The following is a 16,976-nucleotide window of genomic DNA, read 5'->3' on the forward strand; positions in this document are numbered from 1 at the left end:
TCTTAGGTGAGATTCAGGACATTTAGTTTAGCTTAGTTCACTTTACTTTAGGATACTTGAATTGTTGTTTAGAGTACTTTAAGGATTACCTTTAGATTACAGAAAGAGTGGTATTAAGCCGACATTCAGGATTATTTGTCTAGCTCGACTAAAGAAACGTTAGAATATTTATATTGTTGTTTAGATTACTTTTACGTAAATTATTATGTTTTGATTATGTTCACATACATTTAGATTACGTCAAGGTTACTCTTAGGTGAGATTCAGGACATTTAGTTTAGGTTAGTTTCCTTTACTTTAGGATACTTGAATTGTTGTTTAGATTACTTTAAGGATTACGTTTATATTACAGAAAGAGTGGTTTTAAGGTGACATTCAGGATTATTTGTTTAACTCGACTAAAGAAACGTTAGAATATTTATATTGTTGTTTAGATTACGTTTACGTAAATTATTATGTTTTGATTATGTTCACATACATTTAGATTACGTCAAGATTACTCTTAGGTCAGATTCAGGACATTTAGTTTAACTTGATTTCCTTTACTTTAGGATACTTGAATTGTTGTTTAGAGTACTTTAAGGATTACGTTTAGATTACAGAAAGAATGGTTTTAAGGTGACATTCAGGATTATTTGTTTAACTCAACTAAAGAAACGTTAGAATATTTATATTGTTGTTTAGATTATGTTTACGTAAATTATTATGTTTTGATTATGTTCACATACATTTAGATTACGTCAAGATTACTCTTAGGTCAGATTCAGGACATTTAGTTTAACTTGATTTCCTTTACTTTAGGATACTTGAATTGTTGTTTAGAGTACTTTAAGGATTACGTTTAGATTACAGAAAGAATGGTTTTAAGGTGACATTCAGGATTATTTGTTTAACTCAACTAAAGAAACGTTAGAATATTTATATTGTTGTTTAGATTATGTTTACGTAAATTATTATGTTTTGATTATGTTCACATACATTTAGATTACGTCAAGATTACTCTTAGGTCAGATTCAGGACATTTAGTTTAACTTGATTTCCTTTACTTTAGAATACTTGAATTGTTGTTTAGAGTACTTTAAGGATTACGTTTAGATTACAGAAAGAATGGTTTTAAGGTGACATTCAGTATTATTTGTTTAGCTCGACCAAAGTAACGTTAGATTATTTATATTTTTGTATAGATTACGTTTACGTAAATCATTACATTTTGATTATGTTTAGATATATTTAGTTTACGTGAAGGTTACTCCTAGGTGAGGTTTATGGTTAATTAAGTCAAATTAAATTTATGTCAGGATTGATTTAAGTTAATAATAGATTATAAATAATTTAAATAATATTTAATTTAATATTTAATATTTTAAAACAAACAATTACATATTAAGAAATTCAAATCATATGATGTTTAAGTCGTATTCTTTATTTTAAAATAAATTGAGCAAATAAGATAAGTAAATAACCATCTTGTTTAATTCTCCTTTAAGCCCTGACAGGCAGATCTTCAAATTGAACATGAAATATTAAAAAAAAAAAAACAAATAAAACAGGCACGTTGATTAAAATTCATTATAAGTTACACTGTTATGTTAATAACAGTTTGACATTGTATGTGTGCAAAAACATTGGTGAATTAGTTTCAGGATTCAGTGTTAAATTGTCAGAATAATTAATATACATTCGTTGATGTTACGTTAATTAACCAAACATAATATATGAACTTAAATATTCGTGGAACAGTAATTAGAGAAATCAACTATACGTGAGGTAGATAAAACTACTATCGTTGTAAGCATTTAATTAGTTTATAAACAAGGTAATTAAAATACAAAATTAATAAATAATGATACAGCTCCGATGAGGTTTAAACTATATTTAAGATAACGTTAGAATAAGCTTAAGTATTGTGTAGATACGTTAAGGTTAGGTTAGATTGGGTTACATTAGGTTAGGTTAGGTTAGGTTAAGTTAGGTTAGGATAGGTTAGGTTAGATTAGAAATCATTAAGTTAGGTTAAGTTAGGTTACAATAATATATGGACTGATTGATAACAGAAACATTTATTGAAATTATTTTTTTAATCCAAATACTTAATCATATTAATATTCTTATCATTTTATATTTAAAAATAAAACTCTTTATAAGTAACATTGTGGAAATAACCTTCGTAATATATTCCCTGTAAAGTCTGCAAATTGAATAGCATATTAGATCCAAAAGTAATCTAACAGTAAACTCCAGATAAAATAAGTGTGTTGATTAAAATGCACATTAATTTACATATAGATGTTAATAAAATCGTGAATTTAGTTTGGCATGCAAGCCAGAAAAAACTTGTTTAGATTAGTTTCAGAATTAAATTTCGTATTGTGTGTATAATTAATACATATTGTGATTCTATGTTAATTAAACAAATATAATAAAGGTTTGTGAATAACCGTGGAACAGTAATTAGAATAATGTGCTCTGAATCAACTTTCTGAACCATTAAACTGTAACTTACTATAGTCCATTCAAATAAATACGCAATATACTGTGTGTTAATATTTATTTACGGAAGGAATTAAACGTGGAACGAGGTAATAAAAAACATAAAGCTTCCCGTTATGGACTGGCACACGTTTTAAAGCTTACCGACGATTATTTTAATCGCCACTTTGGGCAGCAACAGACGTCACTTGAGGGTTGTAAAAATTACCGTTTACAATCTTGTCAGGGAATTATTTCACTTAATTTCAATCGAATTATTGGCTTCAGGACACACCAATGGCTTGAATTTATTGTAGCAATGAATAACAGAAGAAAAATGTCTGATATTCGGTGGATATAACAAAAGCATCATTTGTAAGACACGTACATAATTCGTAATGATCATTTGCATTGTCGTCTTTCGCATTTTCTGCCCCCGCAAATTCCCAACATGCCGCAAAAGAAATACGCGACGTCCCGTGATTAATGGCCCCCCCCCGAAAAAAATACCCCAGACCATAAATTAAATTCCAGTTGCGACGATTGAGGTGAAAAAAAATGCACCTCGTTGCGATAATAAGGTCGGTAACGCAATCACCGGTCGGGTGGAAGGTCAAATCCGAGAACAAGAACGTCCGGGGAGTCCCCCGGGTGGATTATCCGAATCGGACCGTCTGAGGCGGTTTTATCGCGGCCCACGTGACGCTGAAGGGATTCGACGGCGATTATTTTTTACTTGTAAAAACCGACTGTATTAAGGGCTGTTCGAGCGTTTCAAACGCTGCGGCGTGTTTTGTATGTTAAATTGTCGGGAGGGGTTGTTTAGTCTAGGACGATTTAGCGGCTAAAGAAGGGGTGACAAGATTCTGGGTATATTACTTCTTTTACTAATTGTTCAACTTTTAATTTTAATCAGTGAATTTATTGATTGTCAATAAATTTTTAGTTACTTTGGAAGAAAATGATTAATTATGTCCACTGACTGATCTGTTACACTAATTACTCAGTAATTTCCACTGATTAAACATTAATTTTTGCTCTTTCAATAATGAAGCAGTAAGTTTCACTTATTAATCAGTAATTTTAATGATGATTCTACTAATTTTTATTGATTGATTAGTAATTTTCACTCATTAATAAGTAATTTTCACTGTAGAATCAACCAACTTCTATTAATTGACCAATGAGTTTCACTGATTAATCAGTAAGTTACACTTATTAATCAATAAATTTCTCTTCGAAGTAGTAAATTTTAATTATTAATCAGTAATTTTCACTGTTTAAACATTAATTTTTGCTCTTTCAATAATGAAACAGTAAGTTTCACTTATTAATCAGTAATTTTAATGATGATTTTGCTAATTTTTATTGATTGATTAGTAATTTCTACTCATTAATTAGTAAGTTTCACTGATTAATCATTAATTTTGACTGTAGATTCATCAAACTTCTACTAATTGATCAATAAGCTCCACTTATTAATCAGTAAAATCAACTTATTAAATATAAATTTCACCTGTTTCACTGATGAAGCAGTAAATTTTAGTTATTAATCAGTAATTTACACTGTTTAAACATTAATTTTTGCTCTTCCAATAATGAAGCAGTAAGTTTCACTTATTAATCAGTAATTTTAATGATGATTCTACTAATTTTTATTGATTGATTAGTAATTTTCACTAATTAATCAGTAATTTTCACTGTGGAATCACTCCTTAAACAAGATTCACTTATTAATCACTAATTTTCATGAAGAATCTCCTAATTTCTACTCATCGATTAGTAAGTTTCACTGATTAATCATTAATTTTGACTGTAGATTCATCAAACTTCTACTAATTGATCAATAAGTTCCACTTATTAATCAGTAAAATCAACTTATTAAATATAAATTTCACCTGTTTCACTGATGAAGCAGTAAATTAGTTATTAATCAATAATTTACACTGTTTAAACATTAATTTTTGCTCTTCCAATAATGAAGCAGTAAGTTTCACTTATTAATCAGTAATTTTAATGATGATTCTCCTAATTTTTATTGATTGATTAGTAAATTTCACTAATTAATAAGTAATTTTCACTGTGGAATCACTCCTTAAACATGTTTCACTTATTAATCACTAATTTTCATGAAGAATCTCCTAATTTCTACTCATTGATTAGTAAGTTTCACTGATTAATCATTAATTTTCACTGTAGATTCATCAAACTTCTACTAATTGATCAATAAGTTCCACTTATTAATCAGTAAAATCAACTTATTAAATATAAATTTCACCTGTTTCACTGATGAAGCAGTAAATTTTAGTTATTAATCAGTAATTTACACTGTTTAAACATTAATTTTTGCTCTTCCAATAATGAAGCAGTAAGTTTCACTTATTAATCAGTAATTTTAATGATGATTCTACTAATTTTTATTGATTGATTAGTAAATTTCACTAATTAATCAGTAATTTTCACTGTGGAATCACTCCTTAAACATGTTTCACTTATTAATCACTAATTTTCATGAAGAATCTCCTAATTTCTACTCATCGATTAGTAAGTTTCACTGATTAATCATTAATTTTGACTGTAGATTCATCAAACTTCTACTAATTGATCAATAAGTTCCACTTATTAATCAGTAAAATCAACTTATTAAATATAAATTTCACCTGTTTCACTGATGAAGCAGTAAATTAGTTATTAATCAATAATTTACACTGTTTAAACATTAATTTTTGCTCTTCCAATAATGAAGCAGTAAGTTTCACTTATTAATCAGTAATTTTAATGATGATTCTCCTAATTTTTATTGATTGATTAGTAAATTTCACTAATTAATAAGTAATTTTCACTGTGGAATCACTCCTTAAACATGTTTCACTTATTAATCACTAATTTTCATGAAGAATCTCCTAATTTCTACTCATTGATTAGTAAGTTTCACTGATTAATCATTAATTTTCACTGTAGATTCATCAAACTTCTACTAATTGATCAATAAGTTCCACTTATTAATCAGTAAAATCAACTTATTAAATATAAATTTCACCTGTTTCACTGATGAAGCAGTAAATTTTAGTTATTAATCAGTAATTTACACTGTTTAAACATTAATTTTTGCTCTTCCAATAATGAAGCAGTAAGTTTCACTTATTAATCAGTAATTTTAATGATGATTCTACTAATTTTTATTGATTGATTAGTAAATTTCACTAATTAATCAGTAATTTTCACTGTGGAATCACTCCTTAAACATGTTTCACTTATTAATCACTAATTTTCATGAAGAATCTCCTAATTTCTACTCATTGATTAGTAAGTTTCACTGATTAATCATTAATTTTCAATGTAGATTCATCAAATTTCTACTAATTGATCAATAAGTTCCACTTATTAATCAGTAAAATCAACTTATTAAATGTAAATTTCTCCTGTTTCACTGATGAAGCAGTAAATTTCAGTCATTAATTAATAATTTCTACTGATTAAACATTAATTTTTGCCTTTATATTAATGAAACAGTAAGTTTCACTTATTAATCAGTAATTTTCATTGACGAATCTCCCAATTTCTATTGATTAATTAGTAATTTCATCATAATTAGTAAGTTCATTATCCAACTAATCAATATACTAATTAATCCGTCAGTTTTACTGATTAAACTGTGATTTTCTCTGAAAAATCTGCCAAATTCTACAGATTGACGTACTGACTTATTCTATTTTATAATAAGTATAATTTCACATCTGAATCAGTCGTATAAATAAATATTTTATTTATCAATTTTAATGTGTCCATTTTATTTCATTTTACTATTAATTTTTTCAAACAATTCCCCAGGTTTGTTTCCGTAATTTGAAATTGTGGTTAAACTAACTTACTCAAACAATATAACAATGTTGAGACATTTTAAATTAGCTTTGGAAAGTTTTATAACAAACTGAACTACTACTAAAATTGCTTATTATATTTTGAACAAATAATATTATTTTACAATTAACTTGTTGTTCTTGTTTTCGACTAAATTGCATAAAAGATTGTCTACTCAAATTTAATATTTGTACAGATAATTACGTTTAAGTTTTCCAATCAAATTTTTTTGATACAAACTTAATTTTGGATTTTGGTTTTAAAACTGATTGAAAATCCTTGTTTTAAATTTATTTTAAATTGTCAATTAGTCGTGCAGATTAAACATTTAATTTATCTAAAGAATTTTGTTCGTGGCACATCAATGTTTGCACTTAATTACATCGATTAGTAATTGGATGTGCTGTTTGTAATTTACATCTTCCAAATTGAAGGAATTGAATGGGAAGTAAAACGAGAGTTTGTGAATAGTTTTAAATTACATTTTTATATATTTTTACAAAAAAACTTAATTTTGTAATTAAAAGTCATAATTAGTAACAATTCATTGTTAATTGGTTATAAATTTCTTGCTTTAATTAATAAGATCTAAGAAGTGATTAAAGTTAAATCTTCCAATTAGAGTAATTAACTAAAAAATGTCAATATCTTTAAGCTTATATTTAATTTAATTAAAACTTTTTATTTAATATGTTTTTAAAAATTTGAAATGAAATAAAATATAAATAATTGATAAGTTGAGAATTAGGTAAATCTCAGGTTTTATGCATTTTAAACTTCCTTAATGTAATCGAATAAATTGAAGAAACTTATCCCAACAATTTAACAAAATTAAACCATTCTAGAATAGTTTCAGAAAGTTTTGTAGTAAACTGTAATGAATTCGAATCATACTTAAACATTTATTCACTCAAATTTAATATTTACTTCCATTAGTATATTTTACACAGATAAGTTTCTTTAATCATCATACGTATTTTATAGATCTCAAGTTTTAAAATTTAATTATTTTTATGTTGGATGAAGTAGTTAGTTCTTTATTAATTTAGTTTATTTTGTCTAAAATATCTAATTAACTCATTATTATTTATGTACTAATTCATAGAAAATTGACACTCACACTCACATTCACATTCACGTTCACTTTCACATTCACATTCACATTCACGTTTACGTTCACATTCACATATTGATTTCACGTTTATTTTTAAAAAATATGTTGGTTATTTTCAGTGGGAAATAAAATCCTGAAAATAGTTTCAGACACGTTTATGGAGTTTAGCAGTGAATTAACAAACAATATCAATTCTGGATGCACACAAAAAATTCATGATCACATTCGCCTATGGCAAAAAATTAGAACGTCAACGCACAATCAATCAAGTTTCAATAAATTGACCAACGCGGTTTAACAGCAACCCACAAATTGGATCCAATATTCACAATTGACAATACGCACTATCAAAGTTAAATACACGGTGACATTGTAAACTGTAAATTTCAAATTCAATGCGGGGCTAATTTAAAATCTGACCGACAAAAAATAAAATACGGTAAATCATTCCCGACATCGATTCCCGGACAAGGACGAATGGGGCACCGGATTTTTGAGTGACGTGAGAAATAAAACGGCGAAAACAGATGTTGTCAATTCGTTCTGATATGTCTTCCGTCCCGTTAAAAGTTAAAAATACGTCTGTCGCACAATACCGACTTTGGAAAAAAGACATTTTACACGTGTGCGACCGGAAAAATGTCGAAAGATATCTCATATTGCACCGGCTTAATTCTAGAAGTAGTTTTCGAGGTGCACTTGGAGCCTCACCCGGGGGGACTTTAATTGCTGCACACGAATGCGTTCGTTTTGTTTTATTTTTTTTATCCCGTTCTTTTATGTGCATATTTAAATTTAATTTTATACCGTATCATATGTCTCTGTCTTTGTTTAGATTCGCATTTTAAATAATATGAAAAAATGAAGCCTGAAAATAATTAAAAACTCTGTGGGGTTTCTGACTAATGAGCTACAAAAAATTCTGGTTTACACGGAAGAAGACATTACGTGGAAATGAGCTTTTCCACTGTAAATTTTGAGTACTTTAGAGTAATAATTTTGAAAATAGGAGTACATGGTGATACATATTTCTATATTTTAGTCCTTTTTTAAATAATACAGAAACATTTTAAACTATTATGTGAGGTAGTTCAGTAACTATGAGTAATCAAAAATGAACTTTTCTTAAGTTCTTTTCAATATATTCTAACTTTTAGGCAATGAAATCACAGAAATGAAATAAAAACTAAGTAATTAAGGGTAATTAAATATAAAAAAGTAGTTTTCTTTAGTACTTTTCTATATATTCTAACTTTTAAGCAATAAACTCACTGAAAACTAGTGAAAACTAATTTGTGTACATTGTGGCACATATCGGTCACTAAAACAGTATTTTTTAAGATAATTTAGTCTAATTTTTATAAATTTATACAAAAAGGGCTGACGAACATTTTATACCATTATATGACCCCGTAAGTGAGGTAGTTCAGTAACTATGAGTGATCAAAAATGAATAAAAGCAGTTTTCTTAAGTTCTTTTCTATATATTATAACTTTTAGGCAATGAAATCACAGAAATGAAATAAAAACTAAGTATTTAAGGGTAATTAAATATAAAAAAGTAGTTTTCTTTAGTACTTTTCTATATATTCTAACTTTTAAGCAATAAACTCACTGAAAACTAGTGAAAACTAATTTGTGTACATTGTGGCACATATTGGTCAATAAAAACAGTATTTTTTAAGATAATTTAGTCCAATTTTTATAAATTTATATAAAAAGGGCTGACGAACATTTTAAACCATTATATAACCCCATAAGTGAGGTAGTTCAGTAACTATGAGTGATCAAAAATGAATAAAAGCAGTTTTCTTAAGTTCTTTTCTATATATTATAACTTTTAGGCAATGAAATCACAGAAATGAAATAAAAACTAAGTAATTAAGAGTAATTAAATATAAAAAAGTAGTTTTCTTTAGTACTTTTCTATATATTCTAACTTTTAAGCAATAAACTCACTGAAAACTAGTGAAAACTAATTTGTGTACATTGTGGCACATATTGGTCAATAAAAACAGTATTTTTTAAGATAATTTAGTCTAATTTTTATAAGTTTATACAAAAAGGACTGACGAACATTTTAAACCATTATATGACCCCGTAAGTGAGGTAGTTCAGTAACTATGAGTGATCAAAAATGAATAATATCAGTTTTCTTAAGTTCTTTTCTATATATTCTAACTTTTGGGCAATGGAATTATATAAATGAAGTAAAAATTAAGTAATTAAGAGTAATCGAATATAAAAAAAGTAGTTTTCTTTAGTACTTTTCTATATATTCTAACTTTTAAGCAATAAACTCACTGAAAACTAGTGAAAACTAATTTGTGTACATTGTGGCACATATTGGTCAATAAAAACAGTATTTTTTAAGATAATTTAGTCTAATTTTTATAAATTTATACAAAAAGAAACTAACGAACATTTTAAACCATTAAATGACCCCATAAGTGAGGTAGTTGAGTAACTATGAGTGATCAAAAATGAATAATATCGATTTTATTAAGTTCTTTTCTATATATTTTAACTTTTAGGCAATGAAATCACAGAAATGAAATAAAAACTAAGTAATTAAGAGTAATTAAATATAAAAAAGTAGTTTTCTTTAGTACTTTTCTATATATTCTAACTTTTAAGCAATAAACTCACTGAAAACTAGTGAAAACTAATTTGTGTACATTGTGGCACCTATTGGTCAATAAAAACAGTATTTTTTAAGATAATTTAGTCTAATTTTTATAAATTTATACAAAAAGGGCTGACGAACATTTTAAACCATTATATAACCCCATAAGTGAGGTAGTTCAGTAACTATGAGTGATCAAAAATGAATAATATCAGTTTTCTTAAGTTCTTTTCTATATATTCTAACTTTTGGGCAATGGAATTATATAAATGAAGTAAAAATTAAGTAATTAAGAGTAATCGAATATAAAAAAAGTAGTTTTCTTTAGTACTTTTCTATATATTCTAACTTTTAAGCAATAAACTCACTGAAAACTAGTGAAAACTAATTTGTGTACATTGTGGCACATATTGGTCAATAAAAACAGTATTTTTTAAGATAATTTAGTCTAATTTTTATAAATTTATACAAAAAGAAACTAACGAACATTTTAAACCATTAAATGACCCCATAAGTGAGGTAGTTCAGTAACTATGAGTGATCAAAAATGAATAATATCGATTTTATTAAGTTCTTTTCTATATATTTTAACTTTTAGGCAATGAAATCACAGAAATGAAATAAAAACTAAGTAATTAAGAGTAATTAAATATAAAAAAGTAGTTTTCTTTAGTACTTTTCTATATATTCTAACTTTTAAGCAATAAACTCACTCAAAACTATTGAAAACTAATTTGTGTACATTGTGGCACCTATTGGTCAATAAAAACAGTATTTTTTAAGATAATTTAGTCTAATTTTTATAAATTTATACAAAAAGGGCTGACGAACATTTTAAACCATTATATAACCCCATAAGTGAGGTAGTTCAGTAACTATGAGTGATCAAAAATGAATAATATCAGTTTTCTTAAGTTCTTTTCTATATATTCTAACTTTTGGGCAATGGAATTATATAAATGAAGTAAAAATTAAGTAATTAAGAGTAATCGAATATAAAAAAGTAGTTTTCTTTAGTACTTTTCTATATATTCTAACTTTTAAGCAATAAACTCACTGAAAACTAGTGAAAACTAATTTGTGTACATTGTGGCACCTATTGGTCAATAAAAACAGTATTTTTAAAGATAATTTAGTCTAATTTTTATAAATTTATACAAAAAGGGCTGACGAACATTTTAAACCATTATATGACCCCGTAAGTGAGGTAGTTCAGTAACTATGAGTGATCAAAAATGAATAAAAGTAGTTTTCTTAAGTTCTTTTCTATATATTCTAACTTTTAGGCAATGAAATCACAGTAATGAAATAAAAACTAAGTAATTAAGAGTAATTAAATATAAAAAAGTAGTTTTATTTAGTTCTTTTCTATATATTCTAACTTTTAAGCAATAAACTCATAGAAAACTAGTGAAAACCAATTTGTGTACATTGTGGCATATATTGGTCACTAAAACAAAATTTTTTAAGATATTTTAGTCTATTTTTATTTAAATTATACAAAAAGGCTTCACGAACATTTTAAACCATCATATGTAGTTCAGTAACTATGAGTAATCAAAAATGAATGAATGAATGAAACTTTTAGGCAATGAAATCCCACAAAGCAAGTAAAAATCAATTTGTGTACTTTGTGTCACAAATTGGTCATTAAAAACAGTATTTTTTAAGATATTTTAGTCTTAATTTTTTAAAATTATGAAGAAAAGACTGAGAAATAATTGAATAATATGAGTTATTAGAGATAAGAGCTTTTATATTTGTATTTAAATTTTATTATTTATATAAATGTTTTTATTTTATTAAACGAACTTGAAAAAATATTTTATCAGGAATAAATAGTCGATAGTAAAACAAAAACAATAAAAATTGTTTAAAACTTATATTTTATGAAAGCTGTCTAAAAAAATAATATCTCATACAATCTAAACAACGTTTTAACATATCAGGAAAGGAAAACAGAGAGGGGTTTATGCAAAATCATGTTTTTGCACGTTTTATCATGTGTTACCCTTATATCATGACATGCAGACTAATTTAATACTGATTTATCGGGAGTTTCCTCGTATTTATTAAATATATTAGCTTGATTTATAGCTTAAAACTGACGTGAATATACGAACGGTGTTTGTACAACTTATTTGCCTTCCCTGCAATCAAATTAAATTGGTCCTTAACACGAAACCGCATCCATTGACGAAATTGAATTAATTAAACTGACGCAATAAAATGAATCCGTTTTTTGGTTAACATTAATAAAATTAACGGCACGACATGAGCTTAAATTTAATTATCATTGGCCGTTTCCTTATTTTTTAATCCTTTTATCGGTCGACTTTTTGTCGAGCTTTTTTCCGACTTTCCGGATTCGTTTTGCCCGTTCTACTTTCTCTGAGCGTCGGCGATCCGCAAAATCCATATCTCCTCGCCGACCGCCAAATTGAAAAGACTAATTACAGATCTTTCGGAGCTTTATTGCAACTATTAAAGCTTTTAATGCCGCTTTACTCTTGTACGCGAAAGTGCATTCGTTTTTCCTTAAAAAAATAATGGGGATTTCGGGATTATTAGAATTGTGCTACATTTTCTGAATCCAGATAAAGTGTTGGTTAATGTCTTTACATTGTAAAAATGTTTGTTCTGTTCAAAACGTTACAATTTGTACAAAAAATATATAAACTTGGTGCTCAAAATTTGGAAGTACGTAAAACATATCTAATAATAAACAAAATCTAAATAGATACTCCTGAAAAAATAAAGCCCCCCAAATTTAAATTCCAAAAATTATTTTTTCTTTATATTTATTTAACCTGTGGGTCAATTACGCTTAAGTTAGTTCTATGAAATAAACTTTTCCCACAATGAAACAGTGGCGTAGAGTTTTGGGGGTTTCCCTCTTATTTCGCTCTATTTTCTGCGCCACTGAATATTTTTTAAAACTATTAAGTTTTTCATATTTTTTGCACAATTTAGAAGAAAAAAGTGGTTCCGATTAAATTTGATTGTCACAGCCATTTTTGAAATATTTCAGTTTAAATGTTTCACAAAAATAAATAAAAAGTAAATCTTAAAACTGAAATATCTCAAAAACGGCTGTACTAATCAAAATTAATTAAGAGTAACTTTTTTTTATAAATTATGTAAATCTTACAAAAAAATAAATAGTTTAAAAAAATATTCAGTGACGTAGGAAATAGGACGAAACAAAGGGGAATTTTCTAAAATCTACGCCACTGTATCATTATGGTAAAAGTTTATTTTATTAAATTGTAGGTATGTATTTTAGGATAAAACACACTAAATTTAAACACGATAGGACCAAACGTTGTCGAAATATGAGGAAAAAACAATTTTTGAAATATACATTTGAGGGTCTGGAGAAGCTTCTTTTTTCCCGTCCTATTTTCTACGCCACTGGATATTTTTTAAAACTATTAAGTTTTGTTCATTTTTTGTACAATTTAGAAGAAAAAAGTGCTCTTGATTAATTTTGATTATCACAACCGTTTTTGAAATATTTCAGTTTGAAAGTTTGAAGAAAACTAAAGTAAATTTTAAAACTGAACTAGTCTTTTTCTCGCCCTATTTTCTACGGCTGTAAATATTTTTTTAAACTTTACATAATTTAGAAAAAAAAATACTCTTGATTAATTTTGATTATCTTAGCCATTTTTGAGATATTTTAGTTTTAATGTGAAGAAAGTTAAAGTGATTTCTATACAAAATAAAATGAAGGTTTTGATAAAAAACATTTATATACCTTTTTAATAATTTTATTAATTAAAAATTTCATTAAATTTTCATTAATGCATAAATTTATTGAATGTGGAACATTTCTAAACGTTTAAACATTATTGAAATGAAAGTTCAACAATTTTTAGTTACAATGCCTGTCTCTTAGCGGCAGTTTCTCCAATTTGAAAAGACTAATTACAAACCTTTCGAAGCTTTACTGCATCCATTAAAGCTTTTAATGCCTCTTAACTGTTGTACAGCAAAATGCATCCGCCTGATAATAAGGAAAGGGGATTTAGCATTGCTGGTTCAAAATCTGAGACGAATTTTTTAACTAAATTTTTATGTAACATTACTGAAAATTCGTTTATTTGATAACAAGTGAGAAGCTTTTTAATATGTCGTATAAATTATTGTGTACGTGTCAGACAGACGAAATATATGTGTCATGTCTGGTGACAAAAATTCAATTTTCACGTGCATTGACACGCCATTGAACTTGGAACGTGGAAACTGATTTACAGTTATTGTGCCTCCATAAAACACATACCATGTTTAGCTTGGCTTTTATAAAAGGAGACTCATAAATTCACAAAGTTTACAAAAACACCACTCTAAAATGTAAGAATCCACTTTCACCAAAACAATAACATTGCTAAAATGTTTATTGTACGAACTAAAACAAACGTAGCTGGTTCCTTATATGTTTTTATATAAATTAATTTCAGTTGATTCGACTGAAATTGTTTAACGTTCGGTTTAATCTAGCGGGATCATGTTGGAGTCGTTTTTCGCATAATATTTGCCATTCTGAACCAAATGTTTCCGACGTTTTCCTCGTTCAGCGATTCAGTAGTCAATTTATGGCTGTCCCACATACCACTTCAATTTTATTCAGCCAGTTACTTGTCCCCCCAACGTTGACAACAACCGAATTTTTACAACTACATACACATAGTTTAAGTTTCGAAACTACACCCAATTTACACTATGATTTATAGGAATCCATTGGGAATTGTTGTTATTGCTTTTTATGCCCCAATAATTTTTAAGAACAGTGCCATAAAATAAGATTCATTCAAGTACACTCAGTAAACTTTGATTTTTTTAAATTAATTATGAAATAAAAAAGATAGGTTAGGTTAGGTTATGTTAGACTAGGTTAGGTAAGATTAGAAGGTCATTTTTTCTAGATTTCTGTGCTCTTAATCTTTAAAACAAAGACTGATGATGAATACAAAATTTTGGTTTTTAGATTAATTGGGTTATTATTATATTTTATGCTTACAAGATTTTTTAGGAATAGTGCAAATGTTCCTATAAAGTAAAATTCTTTCAAAATCACTCAGAAAACTTTGATTTTTTTAAAATTAATTATGGAATACAAAGATAGGTTAGGTTAGGTTAAGTTAGGTTAGGTTAGGTTAAGTTAGGTTAGGTTAGGTTAAGTTAAGTTAGATTAGGTTAGGTTAGGTTAGGTTAGGGTAGGATAGGTTAGGTTAGGTTAAGTTAGGTTAGAAGATTATTTCTTCTATATTTCTGTAGACTTTTCTAAAATTAATTATGGAATACAAAGACAGGTTAGGTTAGGTTAAGGCAGGTTAGGTTTGGTTAAGTTAGGTTAGAATGTTATTCCTTCTATATTTCTGTAGACTTAATTATTAAGAGACACAGACGACTAAACATGATAATTAAAAAAGTAAAATACAGAATTTTGGTGTTCAAATTAATACCCTAGAGGAGTTTAGAAGTATTATTTTATGTTATCTAAAGTAGCACAAACATTTCCATGGTGAGTTGATTAAGTGACATCCACATGAAACTATATATTTGATGTCGAAACAATCTTACTAAGTAATTGCAACATTAATATTGTGGTATTGCGGGACAAATATGCGTATAGACCAATTAAGATGCGAAATCACTTTAACTGAACTGGCAAACTATTATCTTGCGGTTCATTTGCACTGGTTTCCAGCTGAATATGTTGAGATAAAGCCACAAGTTCAATTAAAGGATAGTTGGGTACAATTTAATTATTATGTCATTATAATGGCAAATAAATTGACGTCAACCATTGTAAATTGCACAAATTAAAAGAAAGTACACGTTAATATTCATTTAAAGGATTAAACTCAAAAAGGATCAATGATTATAAGTAAAAAGGGGGTTAAAATTCCTTCATGTGTTTTCCAGACTTGCCAACAATGAGGAAGCAAAGACAACAATTGATGGCTGCTTTTAGAACCTCCACTTTTCCCTTTATGATCAGGATGCTGAAGCTATTTAACACAACAACATCAAAATATGACTTCTCTTGGATAATGGTTGCTTCCTTTCAATATGTTGGCTCTTTGGTACCTTTGAAAAGTCAACAGTTGATGGCTACTTTGAAGAGCTCCATATTTTCCTCAATAAACAAGGCTCGAAGCTATTTAATTAACTGAGACAAGTGGAGAAAGCTAAAAGAAAAATAAAGCATTATAATGAAATTATTATTATCCTCAGATAATCCTCAGACTCTTCTGTGAATTTGCCTACACACTCAGGTTTTCAATTTTATATATCAAACAGGATTTTGTTCATTTACCATAGTTTTAATTAGATTAAAGGAAATATCATTAAGCAGGGCAGTATGTGAGCCCATCGCTTCGATCCGTCCTCATCAGATCGTGTCTAGCCAATCTCCAATTAGGGTCACATCAGTTTAAATTCACCGGAAAATATTTTACAATGGCCAATCAAGTAAAATCGACAGCTTGAGGCTGAAATTGAAATATTCAGTCAAGATTCAAGATTCAGTACTTGAGTACATCATTATTATTAATATTTTTAGGTAAAATAATATTTAATGTATATTAAATGTTCCAGTAAGATTTTTTTTACTTGTTAAGGTTTGGATTACATCGAAAGGACGATGAAGTTTCGGGGTCTCTTGTTCATTTGACCCTTAATCGTTAAATTATCAGATAGTCACGCACTCAATTATTCCAGAATCTCTCTTACCATCGCATCCTTTCAGTTACTTTTACATTTTCTGTCTATTAAATCATTTTACAAAGGTTTCACAATTTCGTCCCGGCTTCAAAGAAAGTCGATTAAAAAAATAATCAAACAGCCCAGTATGGGGTACATCAGATTGTGCACAACCTCCAATTAAGTTGCCTTCAA

General features: G+C 27.5%; 1 long non-coding RNA gene across 1 annotated transcript; it reads right to left on the reverse strand.

Moving 5' to 3' along the window:
* Positions 1-15,996: 15,996 nt before the first annotated feature.
* Positions 15,997-16,903, reverse strand: LOC126265621 (uncharacterized). The gene is made up of 3 exons (XR_007548124.1): positions 16,812-16,903; positions 16,396-16,570; positions 15,997-16,267 (listed from the first exon to the last, which is right to left on the reverse strand). It is a non-coding gene; the product is annotated as an uncharacterized LOC126265621 (long non-coding RNA).
* Between the last annotated feature and the right edge of the window lie 73 nt (positions 16,904-16,976).

The sequence above is a fragment of the Aethina tumida genome, chromosome 5 (assembly GCF_024364675.1).
Source record: "Aethina tumida isolate Nest 87 chromosome 5, icAetTumi1.1, whole genome shotgun sequence".
Classification (NCBI taxonomy): domain Eukaryota; kingdom Metazoa; phylum Arthropoda; class Insecta; order Coleoptera; family Nitidulidae; genus Aethina; species Aethina tumida.